This window comes from Sus scrofa, chromosome 1 (genome assembly GCF_054392235.1).
Source record: "Sus scrofa isolate SSC_HxYL_T2T_F1_AM1 chromosome 1, Sscrofa_HxYL_maternal_Yorkshire_Landrace_v2.0, whole genome shotgun sequence".
Classification (NCBI taxonomy): Eukaryota; Metazoa; Chordata; class Mammalia; order Artiodactyla; family Suidae; genus Sus; species Sus scrofa.
Window position 1 is genome coordinate 94,408,933 of NC_139383.1, and position 17,407 is coordinate 94,426,339.

A 17,407-nucleotide genomic window follows, 5' to 3' on the forward strand; every position below is an offset into this window, starting at 1 on the left:
TCCTCCCTAACTGGCAGAATGTGGGGTGGTGGGGCCAGTGCACACAAGGCCTTTTCAGGCCCCATCCGCCTTCTCCCTGAAGTAGAGCACGTTTGAAGTTGGTTTCCAGCTCTAGCAATGACCTGCAAAGCACCAGTGCACAGGGAGCAGGAGGCAGCCCAGAACCTCCTTGTTCCTATGGCGAGCAATGGGCTAGGGGAGAAACCAGAATGCGCTGCTTTCCTGAGCAAACACGCATTGGGGCTGAGCTTGGTTTCCCGAGGAGAGTTTCACTTTCGCGAATGCAGCTCCCAGAAGCTAGTTTTGTGCCTTTTCTGAGATGGGCCCTAGGTGGGTCCCTCCCTAGCTGGCGAAAGTTGGGCTGGTGGGGCCAGTGCACACAAGGCATATTCTGGCCCCATCCGCCTTCTCCCTGAAGTAGAGCACGTTTGGAGTAGGTTTCCAGGTCCAGCGACCACCAGCAAAGCACCAGTGCACAGGGAGCAGGAGGCAGCCCAGACCCTCCTTGTTCCTATGGCAAGCAGAGACCTAGGGGAGAAACCAGAAAGCGCTGCTTTCCTGAGCAAAGACGCATTGGGGCTGAGCTTGGTTTCCCGAGGAGAGTTTCACTCTCGCAAATGAAGCTGCCAGAACCTAGTTTTGTGCCTTTTCTGAGATGGGCCCTAGGTGTGTCCCTCCCTAGCTGGCGGAATATGGGATGTTGGGGCCAGTGCACACAAGGCCTTTTCTGGCCCCATCCGCCTTCTCCGCAAAGGAGTGCACATTTGGAGTTGGTTTCCATCTCCAGAGGCCACCAGCACAGCACCAGTGCCAAGGGAGCAGTAGGCAGCACAGATCCTCCTTGGCCCTAAGGCAAGAGGAGACCTAGGGGAGAAACCGGAAAGCGCTGCTTTCCTGAGCAAACACGCATTGGGGCTTAGCTTGGTTTCCAGAGGAGAGTTGCACTTTCGCGAATGCAGCTCCCAGAAGCTAGTTTTGTGCCTTTTCTGAGATGGGCCCTAGCTGGGTCCCTCCCTAGGTGGCAGAGGATGGGGTGTTGGGGCCAGTGCACACAAGGCCTTTTCAGGCCCCATCCGCCTTCTCCCTGAAGTAGAGCACGTTTGGAGTTGGTTTCCAGCTCTAGCAATGACCTGCAAACACCAGTGCACAGGGAGCAGGAGGCAGCCCAGACCCTCCTTGTTCCTATGGCGAGAAATGGGCTAGGGGAGAAATCAGAAAGTGCTGATTTCCTGAGCAAAGACGCATTGGGGCTGAGCTTGGTTTCCCGAGGAGAGTTTCACTTTCGCGAATGCAGCTCCCAGAAGCTAGTTTTGTGCCTTTTCTGAGATGGGCCCTTGGTGGGTCCCTCCCTAGCTGGCGAAAGTTGGGCTGGTGGGGCCAGTGCACACAAGGCATATTCTGGCCCCATCCGCCTTCTCCCTGAAGTAGAGCACGTTTGGAGTAGGTTTCCAGGTCCAGCGACCACCAGCAAAGCACCAGTGCACAGGGAGCAGGAGGCAGCCCAGACCCTCCTTGTTCCTATGGCAAGCACAGACCTAGGGGAGAAACCAGAACGCGCTGCTTTCCTGAGCAAACACGCATTGGGGCTGAGCTTGGTTTCCCGAGGAGAGTTTCACTCTCGTGAAAGCAGCTCCCAGAAGGTAGTTTTGTGCCTTTTCTGAAATGGGCCCTAGCTGGGTTCCTGCCTAGCTGGCAGAATGTGGGGTGGTGGGGCCAGTGCACACAAGGCCTTTTCAGGCCCCATCCGCCTTCTCCCTGAAGTAGAGCACCTTTGGAGTAGGTTTCCAGGTCCAGCGACCACCAGCAAAGCACCAGTGCACAGGGAGCAGGAGGCAGCCCAGACCCTCCTTGTTCCTATGGCAAGCAGAGACCTAGGGGAGAAACCAGAAAGCGCTGCTTTCCTGAGCAAAGACGCATTGGGGCTGAGCTTGGTTTCCCGAGGAGAGTTTCACTCTCGCAAATGAAGCTGCCAGAACCTAGTTTTGTGCCTTTTCTGAGATGGGCCCTAGGTGTGTCCCTCCCTAGCTGGCGGAATATGGGGTGTTGGGGCCAGTGCACACAAGGCCTTTTCTGGCCCCATCCGCCTTCTCCGCAAAGGAGTGCACATTTGGAGTTGGTTTCCATCTCCAGAGACCACCAGCACAGCACCAGTGCCAAGGGAGCAGTAGGCAGCACAGAACCTCCTTGGCCCTAAGGCAAGCAGAGACCTAGGGGAGAAACCGGAAAGCGCTGCTTTCCTGAGCAAACACGCATTGGGGCTGAGCTTGGATTCCCGAGGAGAGTTGCACTTTCGCGAATGCAGCTCCCAGAAGCTAGTTTTGTGCCTTTTGTGAGGTGGGCCCTAGATGGGTCTCTCCCTACCTGTAGAAAGATGAGGTGGTGGGGCCCTTGCACACGGGGCATATTATGGCCCCATCCACTTCCTCCCTGAAGTAGAGCACGTTTGGAGTAGGTTTCCAGGTCCAGCGACCACCAGCAAAGCACCAGTGCACAGGGAGCAGGAGGCAGCCCAGACCATCCTTGTTCCTATGGCAAGCACAGACCTAGGGGAGAAACCAGAACGCGCTGCTTTCCTGAGCAAACACGCATTGGGGCTGAGCTTGGTTTCCCGAGGAGAGTTTCACTCTCGCAAATGAAGCTGCCAGAACCTAGTTTTGTGCCTTTTCTGAGATGGGCCCTAGGTGTGTCCCTCCCTAGCTGGCGGAATATGGGGTGTTGGGGCCAGTGCACACAAGGCCTTTTCTGGTCCCATCCGCCTTCTCCGCAAAGGAGTGCACATTTGGAGTTGGTTTCCATCTCCAGAGACCACCAGCACAGCACCAGTGCCAAGGGAGCAGTAGGCAGCACAGAACCTCCTTGGCCATAAGGCAAGCAGAGACCTAGGGGAGAAACCGGAAAGCGCTGCTTTCCTGAGCAAACACGCATTGGGGCTGAGCTTGGTTTCCCGAGGAGAGTTGCACTTTCGCGAATGCAGCTCCCAGAAGCTAGTTTTGTGCCTTTTGTGAGGTGGGCCCTAGATGGGTCCCTCCCTACCTGTAGAAAGATGAGGTGGTGGGGCCCTTGCACACGGGGCATATTCTGGCCCCATCCACCTCCTCCCTGAAGTAGAGCACGTTTGGAGTAGGTTTCCAGGTCCAGCGACCACCAGCAAAGCACCAGTGCACAGGGAGCAGGAGGCAGCCCAGACCATCCTTGTTCCTATGGCAAGCACAGACCTAGGGGAGAAACCAGAATGCGCTGCTTTCCTGAGCAAACACGCATTGGGGCTGAGCTTGGTTTCCCGAGGAGAGTTTCACTCTCGTGAAAGCAGCTCCCAGAAGGTAGTTTTGTGCCTTTTCTGAAATGGGCCCTAGCTGGGTTCCTGCCTAGCTGGCAGAATGTGGGGTGGTGGGGCCAGTGCACACAAGGCCTTTTCAGGCCCCATCCGCCTTCTCCCTGAAGTAGAGCACCTTTGGAGTTGGTTTCCAGCTCTAGCGATGCCCTGCAAAGCACCAGTGCACAGAGAGCAGGAAGCAGCCCAGAACCTCCTTGTTCCTATGGCGAGCAATGGGCTAGGGGAGAAACCAGAAAGCGCTGCTTTCCTGAGCAAACTCGCATCGGGGCTGAGCTTGGTTTCCCGAGGAGAGTTTCACTTTCGCGAAAGCAGCTCCCAGAAGCTAGTTTTGTGCCTTTTCTGAGATCGACCCTAGCTGGGTCGCTCCCTCGGTGGCAAAGTGTGTGGTGTTGGGGCCAGTGCACACAAGGCCTTTTCAGGCCCCATCCGCCTTCTCCCTGAAGTAGAGCACGTTTGGAGTTGGTTACCTGCTATAGCGATGACCTGCAAACCACCAGTGTACACGGAGCAGCAGGAAGCCCAGACACTCCTTCTTCCTATGGCAAGCACTGGGCTAGGGGGGAAACCAGAAAGCGCTGCTTTCCTGAGCAAACACGCATTGGGGCTGAGCTTGGTTTCCCGAGGAGAGTTTCACTTTCACGAACGCAGCTCCCAGAAGCTAGTTTTGTGCCTTTTGTGAGATGGGCCCTAGCTGGGTCCCTCCCTACCTGTAGAAAGGTGAGGTGGTGGGTCCATGGCACACAAGGCATATTCTGGCCCCATCCGCCTCCTCCCTGAAGTAGAGCACGTTTGGAGTTGGTTTCCAGCTCTAGCAATGACCTGCAAACACCAGTGCACAGGGAGAAGGAGGCAGCCCAGACCCTCCTTGTTCCTATGGCGAGCAATGGGCTAGGGGAGAAATCAGAAAGCGCTGCTTTCCTGAGCAAAGACGCATTGGGGCTGAGCTTGGTTTCCTGAGGAGAGTTTCACTCTCACGAATGCAGCTCCCAGAAGCTAGTTTTGTGCCTTTTGTGAGGTGGGCCCTAGCTGGGTCCGTCCCTACATGTAGAAAGGTGAGGTGGTGGGGCCCTTGCACACAAGGCATATTCTGGCCCCATCCACCTCCTCCCTGAAGTAGAGCACGTTTGGAGTAGGTTTCCAGGTCCAGCGACCACCAGCAAAGCACCAGTGCACAGGGAGCAGGAGGCAGCCCAGACCCTCCTTGTTCCTATGGCAAGCACAGACCTTAGGGAGAAACCAGAACGCGCTGCTTTCCTGAGCAAACACGCATTGGGGCTGAGCTTGGTTTCCCGAGGAGAGTTTCATTCTCGGGAAAGCAGCTCCCAGAAGGTGGTTTTGTGCCTTTTCTGAAATGGGCCCTAGCTGGGTTCCTCCCTAACTGGCAGAATGTGGGGTGGTGGGGCCAGTGCACACAAGGCCTTTTCAGGCCCCATCCGCCTTCTCCCTGAAGTAGAGCACGTTTGAAGTTGGTTTCCAGCTCTAGCAATGACCTGCAAAGCACCAGTGCACAGGGAGCAGGAGGCAGCCCAGAACATCCTTGTTCCTATGGCGAGCAATGGGCTAGGGGAGAAACCAGAAAGCGCTGCTTTCCTGAGCAAACACGCATTGGGGCTGAGCTTGGTTTCCCGAGGAGAGTTTCACTTTCGCGAATGCAGCTCCCAGAAGCTAGTTTTGTGCCTTTTCTGAGATGGGCCCTAGGTGGGTCCCTCCCTAGCTTGCGTAAAGTGGGGTTTTGGGGCCAGTGCACACAAGGCTTTTTCTGGCCCCATCCGCCTTCTCCCTGAAGTAGAGCACGTTTGTAGTAGGTTTCCAGGTCCAGCGACCACCAGCAAAGCACCAGTGCACAGGGAGCAGGAGGCAGCCCAGACCCTCCTTGTTCCTATGGCAAGCAGAGACCTAGGGGAGAAACCAGAAAGCGCTGCTTTCCTGAGCAAAGACGCATTGGGGCTGAGCTTGGTTTCCCGAGGAGAGTTTCACTCTCGCAAATGAAGCTGCCAGAACCTAGTTTTGTGCCTTTTCTGAGATGGGCCCTAGGTGTGTCCCTCCCTAGCTGGCGGAATATGGGGTGTTGGGGCCAGTGCACACAAGGCCTTTTCTGGCCCCATCCGCCTTCTCCGCAAAGGAGTGCACATTTGGAGTTGGTTTCCATCTCCAGGGGCCACCAGCACAGCACCAGTGCCAAGGGAGCAGTAGGCAGCACAGAACCTCCTTGGCCCTAAGGCAAGCAGAGACCTAGGGGAGAAACCGGAAAGCGCTGCTTTCCTGAGCAAACACGCATTGGGGCTTAGCTTGGTTTCCCGAGGAGAGTTGCACTTTCGCGAATGCAGCTGCCAGAAGCTAGTTTTGTGCCTTTTCTGAGATGGGCCCTAGCTGGGTGCCTCCCTAGGGGGCAGAGGATGGGGTGTTGGGGCCAGTGCACACAAGGCCTTTTCAGGCCCCATCCGCCTTCTCCCTGAAGTAGAGCACGTTTGGAGTTGGTTTCCAGCTCTAGCAATGACCTGCAAACACCAGTGCACAGGGAGCAGGAGGCAGCCCAGACCCTCCTTGTTCCTATGGCGAGCAATGGGCTAGGGGAGAAATCAGAATGCGCTGCTTTCCTGAGCAAAGACGCATTGGGGCTGAGCTTGGTTTCCTGAGGAGAGTTTCACTCTCACGAATGCAGCTCCCAGAAGCTAGTTTTGTGCCTTTTGTGAGGTGGGCCCTAGCTGGGTCCCTCCCTACATGTAGAAAGGTGAGGTGGTGGGGCCCTTGCACACAAGGCATATTCTGGCCCCATCCACCTCCTCCCTGAAGTAGAGCACGTTTGGAGTAGGTTTCCAGGTCCAGCGACCACCAGCAAAGCACCAGTGCACAGGGAGCAGGAGGCAGCCCAGACCCTCCTTGTTCCTATGGCTAGCACAGACCTAGGGGAGAAACCAGAACGCGCTGCTTTCCTGAGCAAACACGCATTGGGGCTGAGCTTGGTTTCCCGAGGAGAGTTTCACTCTCGGGAAAGCAGCTCCCAGAAGGTGGTTTTGTGCCTTTTCTGAAATGGGCCCTAGCTGGGTTCCTCCCTAACTGGCAGAATGTGGGGTGGTGGGGCCAGTGCACACAAGGCCTTTTCAGGCCCCATCCGCCTTCTCCCTGAAGTAGAGCACGTTTGAAGTTGGTTTCCAGCTCTAGCAATGACCTGCAAAGCACCAGTGCACAGGGAGCAGGAGGCAGCCCAGAACCTCCTTGTTCCTATGGCGAGCAATGGGCTAGGGGAGAAACCAGAATGCGCTGCTTTCCTGAGCAAAGACGCATTGGGGCTGAGCTTGGTTTCCCGAGGAGAGTTTCACTTTCGCGAATGAAGCTGCCAGAAGCTAGTTTTGTGCCTTTTCTGATATGGGCCCTAGGTGGGTCCCTCCCTAGCTGGCGAAAGTTGGGCTGGTGGGGCCAGTGCACACAAGGCCTTTTCAGGCCCCATCCGCCTTCTCCCTGAAGTAGAGCATGTTTGGAGTATGTTTCCAGGTCCAGCGACCACCAGCAAAGCACCAGTGCACAGGGAGCAGGAGGCAGCCCAGACCCTCCTTGTTCCTATGGCAAGCAGAGACCTAGGGGAGAAACCAGAAAGCGCTGCTTTCCTGAGCAAAGACGCATTGGGGCTGAGCTTGGTTTCCCGAGGAGAGCTTCACTCTCGCAAATGAAGCTGCCAGAACCTAGTTTTGTGCCTTTTCTGAGATGGGCCCTAGCTGGGTCCCTCCCTAGCTGGCGGAATATGGGGTGTTGGGGCCAGTGCACACAAGGCCTTTTCTGGCCCCATCCGCCTTCTCCGCAAAGGAGTGCACATTTGGAGTTGGTTTCCATCTCCAGAGACCACCAGCACAGCCCCAGTGCCAAGGGAGCAGTAGGCAGCACAGAACCTCCTTGGCCCTAAGGCAAGCAGAGACCTAGGGGAGAAACCGGAAAGCGCTGCTTTCCTGAGCAAACACGCATTGGGGCTGAGCTTGGTTTCCAGAGGAGAGTTGCACTTTCGCGAATGCAGCTCCCAGAAGCTAGTTTTGTGCCTTTTCTGAGATGGGCCCTAGCTGGGTCCCTCCCTAGGGGGCAGAGGATGGGGTATTGGGGCCAGTGCACACAAGGCCTTTTCAGGCCCCATCCGCCTTCTCCCTGAAGTAGAGCACGTTTGGAGTTGGTTTCCAGCTCTAGCAATGACCTGCAAACACCAGTGCACAGGGAGAAGGAGGCAGCCCAGACCCTCCTTGTTCCTATGGCGAGCAATGGGCTAGGGGAGAAATCAGAATGCGCTGCTTTCCTGAGCAAAGACGCATTGGGGCTGAGCTTGGTTTCCTGAGGAGAGTTTCACTCTCACGAATGCAGCTCCCAGAAGCTAGTTTTGTGCCTTTTGTGAGGTGGGCACTAGCTGGGTCCCTCCCTACATGTAGAAAGATGAGGTGGTGGGGCCCTTGCACACAAGGCATATTCTGGCCCCATCCACCTCCTCCCTGAAGTAGAGCACGTTTGGAGTAGGTTTCCAGGTCCAGCGACCACCAGCAAAGCACCAGTGCCAAGGGAGCAGTAGGCAGCACAGAACCTCCTTGTCCCTAAGGCAAGCAGAGACCTAGGGGAGAAACCGGAAAGCGCTGCTTTCCTGAGCAAACACGCATTGGGGCTTAGCTTGTTTTCCAGAGGAGAGTTGCACTTTCGCGAATGCAGCTCCCAGAAGCTAGTTTTGTGCCTTTTCTGAGATGGGCCCTAGCTGGGTCCCTCCCTAGGGGGCAGAGGATGGGGTGTTGGGGCCAGTGCACACAAGGCCTTTTCAGGCCCCATCCGCCTTCTCCCTGAAGTAGAGCACCTTTGGAGTTGGTTTCCAGCTCTAGCGATGCCCTGCAAAGCACCAGTGCACAGAGAGCAGGAAGCAGCCCAGAACCTCCTTGTTCCTATGGCGAGCAATGGGCTAGGGGAGAAACCAGAAAGCGCTGCTTTCCTGAGCAAACTCGCATCGGGGCTGGGCTTGGTTTCCCGAGGAGAGTTGCACTTTCGCGAATGCAGCTCCCAGAAGCTAGTTTTGTGCCTTTTCTGAGATGGGCCCTAGCTGGGTCCCTCCCTACGGGGCAGAGGATGGGGTGTTGGGTCCAGTGCACTCAAGGCCTTTTCAGGCCCCATCCGCCTTCTCCCTGAAGTAGAGCACGTTTGGACTTGGTTTCCAGGTCCAGCGACCACCAGCAAAGCACCAGTGCACAGGGAGCAGGAGGCAGCCGAGATCATCCTTGTTCCTATGGCGAGCAATGGGCTAGGGGAGAAACCAGAAAGTGCTGCTTTCCTGAGCAAAGATGCATTGGGGCTGAGCTTGGTTTCCCGAGGAGTGTTTCACTTTCGCGAATGCAGCTCCCAGAAGCTAGTTTTGTGCCTTTTCTTAGATGGGCCTTAGCTGGGTCCCTCCCTAGCTGGCGAAAGTTGGGCTGGTGGGGCCCTTGCACACAAGGCCTTTACAGGCCCCATCCGCCTTCTCCCTGAAGTAGAGCACGTTTGGAGTAGGTTTCCAGGTCCAGCGACCACCAGCAAAGCACCAGTGCACAGGGAGCAGGAGGCAGCCCAGACCCTCCTTGTTCCTATGGCAAGCAGAGACCTAGGGGAGAAACCAGAAAGCGCTGCTTTCCTGAGCAAAGACACATTGGGGCTGAGCTTGGTTTCCCGAGGAGAGTTTCACTCTCGCAAATGAAGCTGCCAGAACCTAGTTTTGTGCCTTTTCTGAGATGGGCCCTAGGTGTGTCCCTCCCTAGCTGGCGGAATATGGGGTGTTGGGGCCAGTGCACACAAGGCCTTTTCTGGCCCCATCCGCCATCTCCGCAAAGGAGTGCACATTTGGAGTTGGTTTCCATCTCCAGAGACCACCAGCACAGCACCAGTGCCAAGGGAGCAGTAGGCAGCACAGAACCTACTTGGCCCTAAGGCAAGCAGAAACCTAGGGGAGAAACCGGAAAGCGCTGCTTTCCTGAGCAAACACGCATTGGGGCTTAGCTTGGTTTCCCGAGGAGAGTTGCACTTTAGTGAATGCAGCTCCCAGAAGCTAGTTTTGTGCCTTTTCTGAGATGGGCCCTAGCTGGGTCCCTCCCTAGGGGGCAGAGGATGGGGTGTTGGGGCCAGTGCACACAAGGCCTTTTCAGGCCCCATCCGCCTTCTCCCTGAAGTAGAGCACCTTTGGAGTTGGTTTCCAGCTCTAGCAATGACCTGCAAACACCAGTGCACAGGGAGAAGGAGGCAGCCCATACCCTTCTTGTTCCTATGGCGAGCAATGGGCTAGGGGAGAAATCAGAAAGCGCTGCTTTCCTGAGCAAAGACGCATTGGGGCTGAGCTTGGTTTCCTGAGGAGAGTTTCACTCTCGCGAATGCAGCTCCCAGAAGATAGTTTTGTGCCTTTTGTGAGGTGGGCCCTAGCTCGGTCCCTCCCTACCTGTAGAAAGATGAGGTGGTGGGGCCCTTGAACACAAGGCATATTCTGGCCCCATCCACCTCCTCCCTGAAGTAGAGCACGTTTGGAGTAGGTTTCCAGGTCCAGCGACCACCAGCAAAGCACCAGTGCACAGGGAGCAGGAGGCAGCCCAGACCCTCCTTGTTCCTATGGCAAGCACAGACCTAGGGGAGAAACCAGAACGCGCTGCTTTCCTGAGCAAAGACGCATTGGGGCTGAGCGTGGTTTCCCGAGGAGAGTTTCACTCTCGGGAAAGCAGCTCCCAGAAGGTAGTTTTGTGCCTTTTCTGAAATGGGCCCTAGCTGGGTTCCTCCCTAACTGGCAGAATGTGGGGTGGTGGGGCCAGTGCACACAAGGCCTTTTCAGGCCCCATCCGCCTTCTCCCTGAAGTAGAGCACGTTTGAAGTTGGTTTCCAGCTCTAGCAATGACCTGCAAAGCACCAGTGCACAGGGAGCAGGAGGCAGCCCAGAACCTCCTTGTTCCTATGGCGAGCAATGGGCTAGGGGAGAAACCAGAATGCGCTGCTTTCCTGAGCAAACACGCATTGGGGCTGAGCTTGGTTTCCCGAGGAGAGTTTCACTTTCGCGAATGCACCTCCCAGAAGCTAGTTTTGTGCCTTTTCTGAGATGGGCCCTAGGTGGGTCCCTCCCTAGCTGGCGAAAGTTGGGCTGGTGGGGCCAGTGCACACAAGGCATATTCTGGCCCCATCCGCCTTCTCCCTGAAGTAGAGCACGTTTGGAGTAGGTTTCCAGGTCCAGCGATCACCAGCAAAGCACCAGTGCACAGGGACCAGGAGGCAGCCCAGACCCTCCTTGTTCCTATGGCAAGCAGAGACCTAGGGGAGAAACCAGAAAGCGCTGCTTTCCTGAGCAAAGACGCATTGGGGCTGAGCTTGGTTTCCCGAGGAGAGTTTCACTCTCGCAAATGAAGCTGCCAGAACCTAGTTTTGTGCCTTTTCTGAGATGGGCCCTAGGTGTGTCCCTCCCTAGCTGGCGGAATATGGGATGTTGGGGCCAGTGCACACAAGGCCTTTTCTGGCCCCATCCGCCTTCTCCGCAAAGGAGTGCACATTTGGAGTTGGTTTCCATCTCCAGAGGCCACCAGCACAGCACCAGTGCCAAGGGAGCAGTAGGCAGCACAGATCCTCCTTGGCCCTAAGGCAAGAGGAGACCTAGGGGAAAAACCGGAAAGCGCTGCTTTCCTGAGCAAACACGCATTGGGGCTTAGCTTGGTTTCCCGAGGAGAGTTGCACTTTCGCGAATGCAGCTCCCAGAAGCTAGTTTTGTGCCTTTTCTGAGATGGGCCCTAGCTGGGTCCCTCCCTAGGTGGCAGAGGATGGGGTGTTGGGGCCAGTGCACACAAGGCCTTTTCAGGCCCCATCCGCCTTCTCCCTGAAGTAGAGCACGTTTGGAGTTGGTTTCCAGCTCTAGCAATGACCTGCAAACACCAGTGCACAGGGAGCAGGAGGCAGCCCAGACCCTCCTTGTTCCTATGGCGAGAAATGGGCTAGGGGAGAAATCAGAAAGTGCTGATTTCCTGAGCAAAGACGCATTGGGGCTGAGCTTGGTTTCCTGAGGAGAGTTTCACTCTCGCGAATGCAGCTCCCAGAAGCTAGTTTTGTGCTTTTTTTGAGGTGGGCCATAGCTGGGTCCCTCCCTACCTGTAGAAAGATGAGGTGGTGGGGCCCTTGCACACAAGGCATATTCTGGCCCCATCCACCTCCTCCCTGAAATAGAGCACGTTTGGAGTAGGTTTCCAGGTCCAGCGACCACCAGCAAAGCACCAGTGCACAGGGAGCAGGAGGCAGCCCAGACCATCCTTGTTCCTATGGCAAGCACAGACCTAGGGGAGAAACCAGAACGCGCTGCTTTCCTGAGCAAACACGCATTGGGGCTGAGCTTGGTTTCCCGAGGAGAGTTTCACTCTCGCGAAAGCAGCTCCCAGAAGGTAGTTTTGTGCCTTTTCTGAAATGGGCCCTAGCTGGGTTCCTCCCTAACTGGCAGAATGTGGGGTGGTGGGGCCACTGCACACAAGGCCTTTTCAGGCCCCATCCGCCTTCTCCCTGAAGTAGAGCACCTTTGGAGTTGGTTTCCAGCTCTAGCGATGCCCTGCAAAGCACCAGTGCAATGAGAGCAGGAAGCAGCCCAGAACCTCCTTGTTCCTATGGCGAGCAATGGGCTAGGGGAGAAACCAGAAAGCGCTGCTTTCCTGAGCAAACTCGCATCGGGGCTGGGCTTGGTTTCCCGAGGAGAGTTTCACTTTCGCGAAAGCAGCTGCCAGAAGCTAGTTTTGTGCCTTTTCTGAGATCGACCCTAGCTGGGTCCCTCCCTCGGTGCCAAAGTGTGGGGTGTTGGGGCCAGTGCACACAAAGCCTTTTCAGGCCCCATCCGCCTTCTCCCTGAAGTAGAGCACGTTTGGAGTTGGTTTCCAGCTCTAGCAATGACCTGCAAACACCAGTGCACAGGGAGCAGGAGGCAGCCCAGACCATCCTTGTTCCTATGGCAAGCACAGACCTAGGGGAGAAACCAGAACGCGCTGCTTTCCTGAGACAACACGCATTGGGGATGAGCTTTGTTTCCCGAGGAGAGTTTCACTCTCGCGAAAGCAGCTCCCAGAAGGTAGTTTTGTGCCTTTTCTAAAATGGGCCCTAGCTGGGTTCCTCCCTAACTGGCAGAATGTGGGGTGGTGGGGCCAGTGCACACAAGGACTTTTCAGGCCCCATCCGCCTTCTCCCTGAAGTAGAGCACGTTTGAAGTTGGTTTCCAGCTCTAGCAATGACCTGCAAAGCACCAGTGCACAGGGAGCAGGAGGCAGCCCAGACCCTCCTTGTTCCTATGGCGAGCAATGGGCTAGGGGCGAAACCAGAATGCGCTGCTTTCCTGAGCAAACACGCATTGGGGCTGAGCTTGGTTTCCCGAGGAGAGTTTCACTTTCGCGAATGCAGCTCCCAGAAGCTACTTTTGTGCCTTTTGTGAGATGGGCCCTAGCTGGGTCCCTCCCTAGCTGGCGAAAGTTGGGCTGGTGGGGCCAGTGCACACAAGGCATATTCTGGCACCATCCGCCTTCTCCCTGAAGTAGAGCACGTTTGGAGTAGGTTTCCAAGTCCAGCGACCACCAGCAAAGCACCAGTGTCAGGGAGCAGGAGGCAGCCCAGACCCTCCTTGTTCCTATGGCAAGCAGAGACCTAGGGGAGAAACAAGAAAGCGCTGCTTTCCTGAGCAAAGACGCATTGGGGCTGAGCTTGGTTTCCCGAGGAGAGTTTCACTCTCGCAAATGAAGCTGCCAGAACCTAGTTTTGTGCCTTTTCTGAGATGGGCCCTAGCTGGGTCCCTCCCTAGCTGGCAGAATGTGGGGTGGTGGGGCCAGTGCACACAAGGCATATTCTGGCCCCATCCGCCTCCTCCCTGAAGTAGAGTACGTTTGGACTTGGTTTCCAGCTCTAGCGATGACCTTCAAAGCACCACTGCACAGGGAGCAGGAGGCAGCCCAGACCCTCCTTGTTCCTATGGCGAGCAATGGGCTAGGGGAGAAACCAGAAAGCGCTGCTTTCCTGAGCAAAGACGCATTGGGGCTGAGCTTGGTTTCCCGAGGAGAGTTTCACTCTCGCGAAAGCAGCTGCCAGAAGCTAGTTTTGTGCCTTTTCTGAAATCGACCCTAGCTGTGTCGCTCCCTCGGTGGCAAAGTGTGGGGTGTTGGGGTCAGTGCACACAAGGCCTTTTCAGGCCCCATCCGCCTTCTCCCTGAAGAAGAGCACGTTTGGAGTTGGTTACCTGCTATAGCGATGACCTGCAACCACGAGTGTACACGGAGCAGCAGGAAGCCCTGACCCTCCTTGTTCCTATGGCAAGCACTGGGATAGGGGAGAAACCAGAAAGAGCTGCTTTCCTGAGCAAACACGCATTGGGGCTGAGCTTGGTTTCCCGAGGAGAGTTTCACTTTCGCGAACGCAGCTCCCAGAAGCTAGTTTTGTGCCTTTTGTGAGATGGGCCCTAGCTGGGTCCCTCCCTAGCTGGCGAAAGTTGGGCTGGTGGGGCCCTTGCACACAAGGCCTTTTCAGGCCCCATCCACCTTCTCCCTGAAGTAGAGCACGTTTGGAGTAGGTTTCCAGGTCCAGCGACCACCAGCAAAGCACCAGTGCACAGGGAGCAGGAGGCAGCCCAGACCCTCCTTGTTCCTATGGCAAGCAGAGACCTAGGGGAGAAACCAGAAAGCGCTGCTTTCCTGAGCAAAGACGCATTGGGGCTGAGCTTGGTTTCCCGAGGAGAGTTTCACTCTCGCAAATGAAGCTGCCAGAACCTAGTTTTGTGCCTTTTCTGAGATGGGCCCTAGGTGTGTCCCTCCCTAGCTGGCGGAATATGGGGTGTTGGGGCCAGTGCACACAAGGCCTTTTCTGGCCCCATCTGCCTTCTCCGCAAAGGAGTGCACATTTGGAGTTGGTTTCCCTCTCCAGAGACCACCAGCACAGCACCAGTGCCAAGGGAGCAGTAGGCAGCACAGAACCTCCTTGGCCCTAAGGCAAGCAGAGACCTAGGGGAGAAACCAGAAAGCGCTGCTTTCCTGAGCAAACACGCATTGGGGCTGAGCTTGGTTTCCCGAGGAGAGTTTCACTTTCGCGAATGCAGCTCCCAGAAGCTAGTTTTGTGCCTTTTCTGAGATGGGCCCTAGCTGGGTCCCTCCCTAGCTGGCGAAAGTTGGGCTGGTGGGGCCCTTGCACACAAGGCCTTTTCAGGCCCCATCCGCCTTCTCCCTGAAGTAGAGCACGTTTGGAGTAGGTTTCCAGGTCCAGCGACCACCAGCAAAGCACCAGTGCACAGGGAGCAGGAGGCAGCCCAGACCCTCCTTGTTCCTATGGCAAGCAGAGACCTAGGGGAGAAACCAGAAAGCGCCGCTTTCCTGAGCAAAGACGCATTGGGGCTGAGCTTGGTTTCCCGAGGAGAGTTTCACTCTCGCAAATGAAGCTGCCAGAACCTAGTTTTGTGCCTTTTCTGAGATGGGCCCTAGGTGGGTTCCTCCCTAGCTGGCGGAATGTGGGGTGTTGGGGCCAGTGCACACAAGGCCTTTTCTGGCCCCATCCGCCTTCTCCGCAAAGGAGTGCACATTTGGAGTTGGTTTCCATCTCCAGAGACCACCAGCACAGCCCCAGTGCCAAGGGAGCAGTAGGCAGCACAGAACTTCCTTGGCCCTAAGGCAAGCAGAGACCTAGGGGAGAAACCAGAAAGCGCTGCTTTCCTGAGCAAACTCGCATTAGGGCTGAGCTTGGTTGCCCGAGGAGAGTTTCACTTTCGCGAACGCAGCTCCCAGAAGCTAGTTTTGTGCCTTTTCTGAGATGGTCCCTAGCTGGGTCCCGCCGTAGGTGGCAAAGTGTGGGGTATTGGGGCCAGTGCACACAAGGCCTTTTCAGGCCCCATCCGCCTTCTCCCTGAAGTAGAGCACGTTTGGAGTTGGTTTCCAGCTATAGCGATGACCTGCAAACCACCAGTGTACACAGAGCAGCAGGACGTCCTGACCCTCCTTGTTCCTATGGCGAGCACTGGGCAAGGGGGAAACCAGAAAGCGCTGCTTTCCTGAGCAAACACGCATTGGGGCTGAGCGTGGTTTCCCGAGGAGAGTTTCACTTTCACGAAGGCAGCTCCCAGAAGCTAGTTTTGTGCCTTTTGTGAGATGGGCCCTAGCTGGGTCCCTCCCTACCTGTAGAGAGGTGAGGTGTTGGGGCCATGGCACACAAGGCATATTCTGGCCCCATCCGCCTCCTCCCTGAAGTAGAGCACGTTTGGAGTAGGTTTCCAGCTCTAGCAATGACCTGCAAAGCACCAGTGCACAGGACGCAGGAGGCAGCCCAGACCCTCCTTGTTCCTATGGCGAGCAATGGGCTAGGGGAGAAACCAGAAAGCGCTGCTTTCCTGAGCAAACACGCATTGGGGCTGAGCTTGGTTTCCCGAGGAGAGTTTCACTTTCGCGAATGCAGCTCCCAGAAGCTACTTTTGTGCCTTTTGTGAGATGGGCCCTAGCTGGGTCCCTCCCTAGCTGGCGAAAGTTGGGCTGGTGGGGCCAGTGCACACAAGGCATATTCTGGCACCATCCGCCTTCTCCCTGAAGTAGAGCACGTTTGGAGTAGGTTTCCAAGTCCAGCGACCACCAGCAAAGCACCAGTGTCAGGGAGCAGGAGGCAGCCCAGACCCTCCTTGTTCCTATGGCAAGCAGAGACCTAGGGGAGAAACCAGAAAGCGCTGCTTTCCTGAGCAAAGACGCATTGGGGCTGAGCTTGGTTTCCCGAGGAGAGTTTCACTCTCGCAAATGAAGCTGCCAGAACCTAGTTTTGTGCCTTTTCTGAGATGGGCCCTAGCTGGGTTCCTGCCCAGCTGGCAGAATGTGGGGTGGTGGGGCCAGTGCACACAAGGCATATTCTGGCCCCATCCGCCTCCTCCCTGAAGTAGAGTACGTTTGGACTTGGTTTCCAGCTCTAGCGATGACCTTCAAAGCACCACTGCACAGGGAGCAGGAGGCAGCCCAGACCCTCCTTGTTCCTATGGCGAGCAATGGGCTAGGGGAGAAACCAGAAAGCGCTGCTTTCCTGAGCAAAGACGCATTGGGGCTGAGCTTGGTTTCCCGAGGAGAGTTTCACTCTCGCGAAAGCAGCTGCCAGAAGCTAGTTTTGTGCCTTTTCTGAAATCGACCCTAGCTGTGTCGCTCCCTCGGTGGCAAAGTGTGGGGTGTTGGGGCCAGTGCACACAAGGCCTTTTCAGGCCCCATCCGCCTTCTCCCTGAAGTAGAGCACGTTTGGAGTTGGTTACCTGCTATAGCGATGACCTTCAACCACGAGTGTACACGGAGCAGCAGGAAGCCCTGACCCTCCTTGTTCCTATGGCAAGCACTGGGATAGGGGAGAAACCAGAAAGCGCTGCTTTCCTGAGCAAACACGCATTGGGGCTGAGCTTGGTTTCCCGAGGAGAGTTTCACTTTCGCGAACGCAGCTCCCAGAAGCTAGTTTTGTGCCTTTTGTGAGATGGGCCCTAGCTGGGTCCCTCCCTAGCTGGCGAAAGTTGGGCTGGTGGGGCCCTTGCACACAAGGCCTTTTCAGGCCCCATCCACCTTCTCCCTGAAGTAGAGCACGTTTGGAGTAGGTTTCCAGGTCCAACGACCACCAGCAAAGCACCAGTGCACAGGGAGCAGGAGGCAGCCCAGACCCTCCTTGTTCCTATGGCAAGCAGAGACCTAGGGGAGAAACCAGAAAGCGCTGCTTTCCTGAGCAAAGACGCATTGGGGCTGAGCTTGGTTTCCCGAGGAGAGTTTCACTCTCGCAAATGAAGCTGCCAGAACCTAGTTTTGTGCCTTTTCTGAGATGGGCCCTAGGTGTGTCCCTCCCTAGCTGGCGGAATATGGGGTGTTGGGGCCAGTGCACACAAGGCCTTTTCTGGCCCCATCTGCCTTCTCCGCAAAGGAGTGCACATTTGGAGTTGGTTTCCCTCTCCAGAGACCACCAGCACAGCACCAGTGCCAAGGGAGCAGTAGGCAGCACAGAACCTCCTTGGCCCTAAGGCAAGCAGAGACCTAGGGGAGAAACCAGAAAGCGCTGCTTTCCTGAGCAAACACGCATTGGGGCTGAGCTTGGTTTCCCGAGGAGAGTTTCACTTTCGCGAAC